Source organism: Aotus nancymaae, unplaced genomic scaffold, assembly GCF_030222135.1.
Source record: "Aotus nancymaae isolate 86718 unplaced genomic scaffold, 86718_ANA_hifiasm-v0.15.2.pri h1tg000015l_0, whole genome shotgun sequence".
NCBI lineage: Eukaryota > Metazoa > Chordata > Mammalia > Primates > Aotidae > Aotus > Aotus nancymaae.
In genome coordinates this window covers 9,085,026-9,098,667 of record NW_026988426.1, presented here as the reverse complement: position 1 = coordinate 9,098,667, position 13,642 = coordinate 9,085,026, and positions in this window count along the sequence as shown.

Here is a 13,642-nt window from a genome sequence, read left to right as displayed (position 1 = left end):
AGGCTTCCTTGCCATGGCAGGGTAATTATAATAGGGGTGTTTGTTTGCTTTCCTGATTTTAAGTGTCCCCTGGAGCCTTATGCCACTCTGTTCCTGGCCTGGAAAAATGGTGGATCACTTCCATCATTCTACTCCAACCTTTGAAGCATATGGTCCTGTGTTATAAGCCCACACTTGACAGCACATGGTTGTTACTAACAAGTGTTTGTCCCCCATAGGGTCTTTCATCTAGAGTTACCAAAGTACTTAATGGACATTTAATGAACAACACTAACCAGATTTTTAAAATAAAGAAATAATCACATTTCAGGGCCAGGCACAGTGGCTCACACCTGTAATCCCAGCACTTTGGGAGGCCAAGGCAGGCGGATCGCCTGAGGTCAGCAGTTCAAGACCAGCCTAACCAACATGGTAAAACCCCATTTCTACTAAAAATACAAAAATTAGCCGGGCATGGTGGCGGGCACCTGTAGTCCCAGCTACTCAGGAGGCTGAGGCAAGAGAATCACTTGAATCCAGGACGCAGAGGTTGCCGTGAGTGGAGATTGTGCCACTGTACTTCAACCTGGGTGACAGAGCGAGACTCCGTCTCAAAATAATAATAATCACATTTCATAAGCTCTGAGAACTGGGGACATTTCCCCAGATTTCTGTTCAGCCTGGGGCAGAGCTCAGATGTTCTGGCTCCCACCATGCCCAGTGCTTTTCCAACATGACCTCTTAGCATTCGATTAATTTCAGTGCATGCAACACAAAGCTTTTCTTCTTTAAAAATATTCTCCAGGACTGTCCTTTTTATTGTACATCTAACCATTACAAAATGTATTAAATTCTAAGCCAAAGATCTCAAGATTGGGAATCAGAGTAGCAGACTCTAGGCCCAACCAGACCTGTTACATAACCATGTGGCCTTGAGCAGGTGTTAGACACAGCCTGCTGGTTTTCCAATCAATACTCATTCCCAACTGTTTTCTCCCACAATGCCCTCTTCAGCGCTAAATGTTGGGAATTTAAGTGAAAACTTTTTCAGCCACTTTTGCTGCCCAGCACAGCCAAAACACCCAGTTCTTGCCAATGAGATGTAAGAAAATTCTGCTGGGAGAGTTGCTGACGAGTTTGACTTTTCTGATGAAAGACAGAGCCATGGCTAGCATCACCCTTTCCCTCCTTCTTCCTCTCTTGAGCAGAAAAAATCTTGAGAAGCTTCAGAGGACACCTTGCACCCAGCATGAAAGCCATCATGCAAAAACTCAAGCTAGAAAGACTCCAGGCCAGGTGCAGTGTCTCACGCCTGTAATCCCAGCACTTTGGGAGACTGAGGTGGGCAGATCACCTGAGGTCAGGAGTTCAAGAACAGCCTGGCCAACATGGTAAAACCCCGTCTCTACCAAAAAAAAAAAAAAAAAAATACAAAAATTAGCTGGGCTTGGTGGCACACTGCTGTAATCCCAGCTACTCGGGAGGCTGAGGCAGGAGAATCAGTTGAACCCAGGAGGCGGAGGTTGCAGTGAGCCAAGATCACACAATTGCACTCCAGGCTGAGTGACAGAGTGAGACTCCACCTCAAAAACAAAACAAAACAAAACAAAAAAGAATAAAGAAAGACTCCAGACCCTCATGGCATCATGGAGCAGCTGAACCAACCCCTGTATCTACCTACCCCAGATTTCTTGACATGTGAGAAAGACAGACCTTATTTTTTTTTATTTTGGTGAAATATTCATAACATAAAATGTAGCATTTTAACCACTTTTAGGTATACAGTTCAGGAGCATTAAATACAATCATATTGTTGTGCAACCATCACCACCACTCATCATTAGAACTATTTAATCTTCCCTAGCTGTACCCATTAAACATTACCCCCATAGTTATTTTTAAAGTAGAAAATGATTCAACCAAAAAGTAAAGACACTCTCCTAAACATCAGACCCCCATCTATGAGATGCTGCTGGCCAAATCAGAAAAAGGACCCAGGCCAGCGCAGGAAGAAACCTGGGGTTTGATGTCAGAAAACCTGGTTCTGCCCCTCACTGCTGGCATGAGCCCAGTGAAGACATGGAGCACTTGATTTCCAATGACACCAGATGGGGCTTTGGTGATACCCTGCTGAGGTGTAAGACATGTGAGGACATCAACCTGCAGGCCCCCCTCTGAAATCTTCGAGTCATACCCTTAAGAGTTTGTCTCCCGGCTCCCATGTTCAAGAAGAAAGTGAAAAAACTAAGGGCCAAATGCAGCCATAGAAGCTGTCTCACTGGGTCCCTAACAACTCTGTGCAGGAGGAATTCTCATTCCATTATTACAGGTAAGGAAACAGTGGCCAAGGTCCCTGTTACAAGGGCAGCCTGAGCATCAGCAGGACTCACCTGAAGGTGGGGAGAGGTGGAAGATCCCACAGGAAAGCACCTCTACCGTCTTTTCATTCAGTATTTTTGGAGCGCCTGGCACCATCTCTGTTCCTGGCACCATCCTCAACTTTCTGGATACAGGGGTGAATAAGCCCCTGTCTTCCCATGATTTTCATCTCCAAAGGACCAGATGCTTGGAATTCTAAGCATTGGAGGTCACTTCTTAAGGATCAAGGGCACTATTAAATGAAATAAATAATTGGTTCAATGTGATGGTCACCATGCCTGGCCCACGGGAAGCATTCAGTGAATGGCAGCTATGTCCACTGACTAGCTGTGATCTTGAACAAGTTATTCAACATCTTTGAGCCTCAGTTTTCTCATCCTTTAAATGAAATGATAGTACCTACCTCATAGAGTGGTTGTGAGGATTAAATGAAATAATGTTCAGAAATTGCTTTAAAAGGTACCTGATCCAATAAGTAAAAGCTTATTGTAAAGTAAAAAGTAACTGATCCAATAACTAAAAGCTTATTGTTATTAGTTTTATTGTGCCACTTAGAACCTGAAAGAAGCATAATTCTGGACCCTGTGCTTTTTGCAAGGTTTAGGGGATGAAGGGTTGGTTGTTACCTGGCCTTGGTGTCTCTGAAAACCGGGTTGGCATGGAGGGATCACTAACCCGCCAATGGGGAGGAGAAAGCTTGTCCAGTCTGTTAACAGATTTAAAAGCCTCTTAGGTGTAAAATCTCTTTCTTATAAATAAAATCTCTAAAACGTCCCCATATGGGGATATCAAGATGCCATGAATCCAGCTCTTGCTTTCAGGGCTTGTACAGTCTGGTGAGAAAGAGAAAAGGGAAACGGTGGTGAATACAATAAAATATAACCTGACTGGGTTAAAGGTATGTGCGCCATAAATATTTCTTTTTACAAAGGTTTCCAGCTCTCGAGAGGAGCACTTTCATTCCCTTTCAGCTTCTCTGGATGTAATAATTTGGCATAAACCTACCAATTCACCTTACCTATAAATCAAAGTTTAATCATCTCCGTTTCATTTCAGTATAGACCTTCTTCTAGGACGGCGTTTGAGAGCAAAACGTATTTGGACAAGACTTTCTCCAGAGGGTCATATTATACCAAGGAAATGAATTCCCTCTCTCCAGCTCATAAAATGCAAAAATAAAATCAGCATTTTGGCTGAAGGTGGAGAAAACCAGGCGCACATATTGAAAACTCTCCTTCTGCGGGGAGCGCTGGGCGGAACTGATTTGCATTTACCTTCACGCAGGCCTGGGTTCCGCAGTAGGCGCAAGAGTGCCCTGGCAGCGCGCCCGCCCGCTGCGGTCATGCACAGCCTCTCCACCCGGTGGATGCTAGCGTGTGACAGGCTTCAGGGCCCTGCAACTGCTCACTAAGCTCCCCTGTGTCTTTTCATAAGCACTAGCCATCCCTTCACCTCTACCCATCAGGCTGCTTGCAAAAGGAACTAACCCTAGCGTGGGGGATACCAAGGAACTGAATATTCTGCCAGTGACTCTGGGGTTTAGTGAAGAGGGAAAGTCGAGGGACAAATTTTAGGTAAGCCACAGTGTTCATTGAGCTTCCTCCTTCCCACGTCCGACACACAGATAGGTGTAATGAAGCTAAAATGACAGCAAGAGCAACAACACCTGGAAGGAGTCCAGGGCACAGGGGTGTGCACTTGATCCTGAAGTAAGGAGACTGGGCTCACACCTGGACTCACCACTTACCAGCTCTGTGCTCTTAGGCAATTCCTTATCTTTTTGTGGTGTGTCCTCACCTCCAGAACAAGTATGCTAATAGTGCCACCACCTCCTGTGTGCTGTGGGGGTTAAATGAGACAAGGTTCACAGGACCCAGTGCTCCATTGCCCAGGCTGGAGTGCAGTGGCACAATCATAGCTTACTGCTGCTTCTAACCTACAGCCTCAAACTCCTGGGCTCAAGAGATTCTCCCGCCTAACCTTCCCGCGATTGTTTTTCTCAGAGCAGGCCAACAAGGAGAGGCAATCCTAAAGCCCACTTCTTCTCTTCCCATAAATATGAAGGTTGACTTTGGACATGTACAGAAATCTTCTAGTCCTGACTCAGAAAGCTGTGTCTTCCCAGCCACCAGCCCTCTCCTAGGCATACAGCCAGCACACAGCAGTGACATCTCCCTGGAATCGCAGCATCCAGAAAAATGCCCTATTTCAGCAAATTATTGCATGGGTTTCTGCTCAACCTTGTAGAACATTCTCAAGCCATGGCTTGTCCATTTCCCCAAAATTTCTCTTTGTTGAGTGTTTGGGGTGTTTAGGGGTTAACCAAACCAATGGTCTCCCAACTTGTTTGAGCCAGGGTCCCTTTGTTCAAATGGAAATCTTAAATGCAATTCCAAGATACACAGGAATTGGGGAGTATGGTGGCCAAAGGGGCTTTAGTTGTATCTGCAACGTTCTAATTTCTTACCAGGAAAATATATTAGTATTTTTTCCATAATTAAAATTAATTTTTTATAGTCCTGTATATAAAGTAGGCAAAAGCAGAGCTGCTCTGGCTGGAGCCTCACACCCACTCTTTCCCTGTCCCCTACTCACCACTGAGAAGCCTAAGGTCTCTTCTCAACACTCCTAAATTCTGCAGAACATAATTTTATAGATGACAAAACTGAAGGACAGAGTTTGGTGACTTGCCCAAACACCCAGAGCCTGATTAATGCCAGGGCTCAAACTTGAGCCTGGGTCTCCTGACTCCCATTTTGGCAGTTTCTGTTATATTGAGTCGTAATTCCCAGAAAATTGCCATTAAAATGACCAGTCTGTCACCAGACAGAGACAGCACATTAAAACGTAAGAGCTCCCACAACCACTTAAATACTAATTAGCTTCTCAAAACAGTTGCCCATCTCCTTGGAACATGGTGTCTGGAATCTGACAATGATCTTGTGCTTCACTTCATGGGAGGATGGAAAAGAACTAGCAAAGGCTTGCACCCTATCAGACTAGAAAAGTCAGAATCCGAGCTGTCACTGCACTGCTATGAGTCTTAAGGCAACTTTGTGCAAAGTTTTCCCTCCTCCAGGTAGACACAGCCCCACGCCAGGGTCACGGCTTGATGCGGGGAGAGCATGCGGGGAGAGCAAGCTTGTCCCCTCAACCAGGTACCTCTGTGGAGGGTACACAACCTGACCAACCATATGTGGCAATTCTGGTCATGGGGAGAGAAGTAGGTGCTTAGAGTAGAAGACACTGAAGGAGAGGGGGAACTTTCATCCATCCATCCATTCATCCATCCATCCATCCATCCATCCATTCATTTAATCACTCATTTAGCAAATAATTACTGTTTACTGTGCCAAACACTATGCTAGGTGCAGGAGAGAATACATGTACAAGGTGGGGAGGTTGACTGCCCTCGAGATCTTACAGCTTAGAGAGGACTGAAGACAAGGCCACAGACATTAACACAGCATGGTGAGTGTTAGCACAGGTGAGGAAAAGGTCTCTGTGGAGTTACTGATTGGGATACTTTGAGCTGCAAGAGGAAATCCTAAGGACAACATAAACAAGAAGTCTAAAGGTGCAGATACTTTGAGCTGAAAGAGGAACAATAAGGACAATATAAACAAGAAGTCTAACGGTACAGTATAGCAGGATAGGTTAATTCAGCAATTTGCTAATGTCATCAAGAACCGAGACTCATTTCAACTATCTTCTTCACCAGCCCTATGTGTTGGATTTGGCCTCATACATACCCTTCAAAGTAGCTGCTGTACCTCTGAACATCATGTTCTTATATCATGGTGCATAAAGATTGGAAAGTCAGTTCTCTTCTAAGATTGTTTTTTTTGTTTTGATTTTCATTTTGGGTTTTTTTGTTGTTGTTTTGGTTTTGGTTTTGGTTTGGTTTGGTTTTTGAGACAGGGTCTTGCTCTGCCAGCCAGGCTGGAGTTCAATGGCACAATCATGACTCGCTGCACCCTGGGATCTGGCGATCCCCCTACCTCAGCTTCCCATGCAGCTGGGATCACAGGTGTGTGCCACCATGCCCGGCTAATTTTTTAACTGTTCATGGAGATGGAGGTCCTATGTTGCTCAGGCTGGCCTCAAACTCCTAGGCTTAAGGGAAACTCCTAATTTGGCCTCCCAAAGTGCTTACACTTGGGATTACAGGCATGGACCACCATGCCTGGCTGGCCACAAATTTTTTAATCAGGAAAGACTACCTTTCTCAGAGTACCCTGGCAGACATACTTACATCCTAACTATAAAGGAGGCTGGGAAAGTAAGAATGTGATATTGGCACCCTCCAGAGTGCGAGTCAGGTTCTGACAGCTAGAAAGGTTTCCTTTCCAGCTGGAGATAGCCATTGGTTAGACAACCAAAGTGTCTGCTACAGGAGCACAAGGGAGGGACATGGAACCCAGATTTGAAGGTACACATCTGTGTTCTGCAAAAATAATGGTGACCTATGATGTCCATGCCCTAATCCTCAGAACCTGTGAATATGAAGAGAGTAACCTGGATTATCCAGGTGGAACCAATAAAATCACATGAACCCTTAAAGTGAAAGAGATGCAGCAAGAGGAATGTTGACAATGTTTGATGCATGAGTAATATTCATCATACTGCTGCTGGCTTGAATGTGGAGGGGGTCATGTGCCATCAAGGAAATAGGACCTAAGTCCTACAACTGCAAGGAACTGATTTCTGCCAAGAACCTGAATGAGTTTGGAAGGAGGTTCTTCCCCAGAGCCTCCAGAAAGTAATGCAGCCCTGGCGTTTGGAGACCCAAAGCAGAGAACCCAGCCAAGCCCACCTGGATCTCTGACTTTCAGAACTGCGACAATTATCTCACGTGTTATAATCTGACATGTGAGATAATTTGTTGCAGCAGCAATAGAATCTAAAACAGGACACCAAAGGTGAACGTATCCATGCTGTGTCTTGAAGAATTCGGGGAATTACCAGGTAAAAGGAGCAACTTGAGCACAAGTCTAGAAGAAGGACATGTTGCATTTGGAGAACAGCAGAAAGTTTCTTCTGCTGAAGCACAGTGAGAGAGAAGGAAAGGAAGGAGAAAGATGGAAAGTAAGGGTATGGAGATAAGTAGAAATGAAATCGACTGATCTGCAATGCCAAGATGGAGCTTCATCATGATGATAACAGGGAGCTACTGAAGGGTTTTAAGAAGTGATGGGATCAGCTTTCTGTTATTTTCAGATAGCTGTAGTTGCCATATAAAAAATAGATTGGGAGGTGGCAAGAGAAAAGGCAAGATGACCAGGTAAAGGGCACAGTTGTAGCTCAGGTGGGAAACAATGACCACTGGGACTGGGAAAATGCTGGTGGGGATGAAGATAAGAAGACCACTTTGAAGGAAATGGATGAGAGAATTGATAGAACTTATTGACTAGACATAAGTGGTGAGAGAGGAGAAGCAAGGTTGATGCCCATGCATTGGTTCGGTCATTCAACACACGATTATTAGCACCTTCCACAGTACATGTTCCAAAGACTGAACTAGACACAAGATATTGCCTCAGCTAAGAACCATCATTCACTTTTTTGGGAAATCCAACAAGTCAGATGTTCATTGTTTTCAAACAGGCAGACATCTGATTTCACTAGGCTAGGGTTGGTTGTGGAGGAATGAGCAGTAAGGAAATAGGATTTGGCATTTACACCTGCACTTGACTATTTTCCATCCCTGGAACCTACAGAGAAATTAGCCAAAGACAATCATTTCACATACCATAAGAAATCTTCGGAACTGGAAGCCAGGAGAAGTAAGCAATTGTATAGTGGTTAGGAATACGTTGGTATCAGACTGTAAAAGTTTTAACTCACACTGTCATTCAATAACTGTGTGACCTGGGGTAAATTATCCACTTGGTGCATCAATTCTCTCAACTATAAATTGGGACATATATAGCATCTACTGCAAAGGGCTGGGGTGAAGATGAAATGTGCTAACGCATGTGAAGAGTTCAGCATAAGTCCTTGCATGTGGTAGATTTGCAGTAAACATTAAATATAGGAGTATTGGTTTCCTGGGGCTGCTGGAGCAAAGCACCAAAGACTGAGGGGCTTAAACAACAGAAATGTATTGGCTCACAGCTCTGGAGGCTGGAAGTCTGAAATTCAAGTATCATGAAGGCTGGTTCCCTGTGAAGGCTTTGAGGGAGAATCTGCTCCATGCCGCTCCCCTAGCTCTGGTGGTTTGCTGGCAATCTTTTTTTTTTTTTTTTTTTTTTTGAGACAGAGTCTTGCTTTGTCACCAGGCGCCAGGCTGGAGTGCTGTGGCATGATCTTGGCTCACTGCAACCTCCACCTCCCGGGTTCAAGCAATTCTCCCACCTCAGCCTCCTGAGTAGCTGGGATTATAGGCGCATGCCACCACACCCAGCTAATTTTTGTATTTTTAGTAGAGACGAGGTTTCACCATGTTGGCCAGGACAGTCTTGATCTCTTGACCTCGTGATCTGCCAGCCTCAGCCTCCTAAAGTGCTGGGATTACAGGCGTGAGCCACTGTGCCTGGCCTGCTGGCAATCTTTGAGTGCCTTGGCTTCTGCTGCATCACCCAGTCTTTGCCCCATCTTCACATGATGTTCTCCCTGTGTGTGTATCTCTGTCCAAATTTCCCCTTCTGATGAAGACACCAGTCATATTGGTCAAGGGGCCCATTGTATGATTTCATCTTTAATTTCATCTGCAAAAACCTTGTTCCCAAAAAAAGGTTACGTGTTGAGGTACTGGGTGTTAGAACTTCAACATACGATTTTTAGGAAGAGACAATCGAACCAACAACAGCTCGTGTTATGACTCCTAACGTCATTATCATGCACACATCAGATTTCCAACTAAAGATACTTTCTTTTCAACTTTTCATTCTGAATTCATTTCAGACTTAGAAAAATATGGCCAAAATACTTCACAGAAGTCCCATATTACTATCCCCCAGGTTTCTCTAATGTTAACATAAACATGGTATAATTATCCAAAACAGGAAATTAACATTGGTCAATACTGCTACCTAATAGATAGACCTTATTGAAATTTTGCCAATTTTTTCACTAATGTGCTTTTCCTGGCCCAGGATACAATCTAAGACTAACGTTAAATTTAGTTTCATGCCCTACAATCACCTCAAATCTGGGACGGTTCCTCAGTCTACGTTAATCATGTATTACCTTGACACATTTGAAGAGTTGCGAGCAGTTATTTTGTAAAATGCCCCTCAACTGGAATCTATCTCATGTTTCTTTATGATTCAATTTGGGTTTTACATTTTTGTTAAGCATCCTACACCAGTAATACTGTGCCCTTCTCAGTGAATCTCATCAGGAGGGGCATGAAATCAATGTCTCTCAGTGCTGGTGAAATTAACTTCGATCACTTTGTTTAGGTGGTGTCTGTTCACCAGTGTTCTCCCTGTAATACTATTTTTTCTTTTGGAATTAATGTATCTTGTGGAGAGACACTTTAGGACTATGTTGGCTGGGCGCAGTGGCTCACGCCTGTAATCCCAGCACTTTGGGAGGCCGAGGCGGGTGGATCACGAGGTCAAGAGATCGAGACCATCCTGGTCAACATGGTGAAACCCTGTCTCTACTAAAAATACAAAAAATTAGCTGGGCATGGTGGCGCGTGCCTGTAATCCCAGCTACTGAGGAGGCTGAGGCAGGAGAATTGCCTGAACCCAGGAGGCGGAGGTTGCAGTGAGCCGAGATCGCGCCATTGCACTCCAGCCTGGGTAACAAGAGTGAAACTCCGTCTCAAAAAAAAAAAAAAAAAAAAAAAAATTAGCTGGGCGTGGTGGCATGCTCCTGTAGTCCCAGCTCCTCAGGAGGCTGAGGCAAGAGCCTGAACCAGGTTCGCCTGAACCCAGGAAGTGGAGGTTGCAGTAAGCTGAGATCATGCCACTGCACTCCAGCCTGGGCAACAAAGCAAGACTCCGTCTCATACTTCTACCAACAGATTTTGTAATACTTAGATGATACTTGCTTGCAAGCAACAATAATTTCACCTAATGGTGATTTTTATTTCCATTCTTCTTTCTACATTTATTAGTTTGAATTCTACTGTAAATAAGAATGCTTTATTCTTTGTATATTCTTTTTAGTAAAGCATTCCTAACTTTTGATGTTATCAGAGACCATCATGTCGACTCCACAGGACCCTTGGTATCTGACTCTTGGGTCTGCTCAGTTTTGGGGTATTCACTTCTGTGTTGGCATAAAGAAAAATGCCTTCTTTATTTTGAATTTAAACCTTATGATTTTAGTTGCCATTAATAGAATTTTTGAGAGAGGACTGTGCTAAATGCTTTGCAGGGTGAATAGGATGTTTTATTTATTCAAGAGAACTGCTTTTATGCAATTTGGGTGTACCCATTTACACATAAAAATTAATGCTAAATAGATATGATTTCCATCTATTCATTAAAACAAATCCCAAAGCAGTCCAGAAATCCTCAGTAGCCTGATGTTATTCTTGGCACTTGAAAACTTAACTGTTCTTCTTAAAGAAGAAAAACCACAACCTGTCTTTTATAAAACACTTATTCCCACTAATGGTGGCCTTCTTGTTCCTTTTTTCAAGTACCCTTCCTGTTTCCTTCTCCTAAGCAACCATTCACTCAACACTATTTTACTGAGAACCTACTGTGTGCCGGCCTCTTCTCTAAATTCTGGGGCCAAAGTAGTGAACAAAACAGACCTGAACTCCCTGCTTTGAGCTTCCAGTTTATTCAGGAAGGTAGACTACAAACAAATTCTGTAAGTGGTAGTTGCTTTGCAGAAACATTAAGAATCACAGGGGCAGCTGGGAGCAGTGGCTCACTCCTGTAATCCCAGCACTTTAGGAGGTTAAGGTGGGTGGATCACGAGGTCAGGAGTTCAAGACCAGCCTGGTCAATATGGTGAAATCCTGTCTCTACTAAAAATACAAAAATTAGTCAGGCATGGTGGTGCAGGCCTGTAGTCCCAGCTACTTGGGAGGCTAAGGCAGAAGAATCGTTTAAACCCAGGAGGCGGAGGTTGCAGTGAGCCAAGACCGTGCCACTGCACTCCAGCCTGGGTGACAGAATAAGACTTTGTCTTAAAAAACAAACAAACAAAAAAAACACACAGGGGCAGAGAAACCTCCAATTTAAATAGCATGAACAAGTAAAATCCCTCAGAAGAGGTATGCGTGGTAAGATTTGAACAGAGAATAGAAAGAAGTGTGGGAGAAGTTGTGTGGCTTAGGGCAGAAGGCACATTTCAGGAAAGGAACAGCAAGTGCAAGGTTCTGTTTTAGGAGCAATGATCGGGCGGCATTTGCTAATGGGAGGGGTTGTTGTGTGTCTGTTCCCAAACGGGTCCCCTTTTGCTGTACGTACACAGTCTTCTTTTGCTAAGTCTTGCATTTTTACTACCTTCTCCTCTCTGCTTAATTTTTTCAACATGTAGTTTTGAATATATCTCCTTGAGGTCTGATATAGGGATAGATGGATAGATAGATAGATAGGGATAAATGATAATATAATGTATATATAGAGAGAGCCTGATGCCTTTATTTTGATATGTGACTGCGGACAGCTCTTAAGCTTTGCTCCTTCCTCTTACCTCTCTGCTCCACACCCACACCAGGGCAAGCTGATAAGAAAGCCTGGGTACGCCTTCCTTTGGTATAGCATCTGAACCAAATTTGGGGTAAAGATTCACAAAACACACCCATCTGTGCTGGTCAGTACAATACGTGCCAGCCACAGCTACTGAGCAGCTCAATTGGAAACATGGTTGAGATGTGATGTACATACAAAATACACTCTGGGTCTCAAAGACAGTATGAAAGAGGCTGGACAACATAGACCCTGCCTCTACAAAAAACAAAACCATGAGCCCAGTGTGGTGGTGCACATTTGTTGTCCAGCTACTAGGGAGGCTGAGGCGGGAGGATCACTTAAGCCTGAGAGGACCAAGCTGCAGTGAGTTATGATCACACCACTACACTCCAGCCTGGATAATGGAATAAAGCCCTGTCTCTAAAATAAAATAAAATAATAAAAAACAAAGATAGTATGAAATAATGTGAAATATCCTATTAATAATTTTTAAGTTGATTGCATGATAAAATAATATTTTACATACATATTAAGTTTAAAGTATTATTAACATTAATTTCACCTTTTTTAACCTTCTTTAATGTAAGTACAATATTTTTGTTTTGTAGAGATGGGGGTCTCACTATGTTGCCCAGGTTGGTCTTGACCTCCTAGGCTCAAGCAGTCCTCCCATCTTGGCCTCCCAAAGTGCTGCGATTACAGGCATGAGAGCTGCACCTGGCTACACGAAAATTTTTAATTAAATATATGGCTCATATTTGTCATTCATCTTCTACTTTTGTTAAACAGCATTAATATATACCAAACTAGTAACAATGACTATGTCTTAGTTTGTTATTTTTTAAAATTATTTCTTTTAGACTCTCTATATTCTCTGAGCATGTATTTAAAATAAAAATAAATTTAAAAATAAAAAGACATTTCTTGGAGTTGTTGTTGGTGGAGGTAGGGAGGCTTTTTGGAGGATCTGAGAAGAAAAGGTCTCCCTATCTAAAAAGTCCAGAAAGTGAAAACATTTTCCAATCAGCTATGATTCTGAAATTGATATCTGCCCTCTCCCCAATGTTTAATTAAACTAAACTTAACCTGAAGCTGGCTCCATACCTTGAGTCTCTATGTAATGAACTGAAACCTAACTTGGTATGAACTGACTGAAAGCTAATTTAATATATTTTTGTAGCCAATAGCTGAGTCTCAGTAGTAAAATATGGCAGCAAACCTCCAATCAATCACAGGCTACCAACTGATCAGACCATGCTCAAATAAGACAAACACCTAGCTGTAACCAATCATGCTGTCTCTGAACCTCACTTCCATTTTCTGTTCATAAATGCTGTCAACCCATATTGTGGAGCAGAGTTCTTCGAACCTCTGCTGGTTCTGAAAGCTGCCCCATTGACAGGTCATTCTTTGCTCAATTAAATTTTGTTAAGTGTAACTTATCTAAAGATTTACTTTTGACATTGCACATATACTGTGAGAGACAGGCAGCCTCTCTCTATGTTGGAGGAGATGACTTTCTAATGGTGACTCTGGGGTTTGCAAATGCATTGGTGTGCCTTGGCCTGCAAGCCTCGGCTCCTTAGCACTGATGTGCTGCTGTCATAGGAAACTCAAGGTGTGGCTGCCTACTACTTTCCTGTGTACATCTCTAGGGCTGCCATTTGAGCTTGATC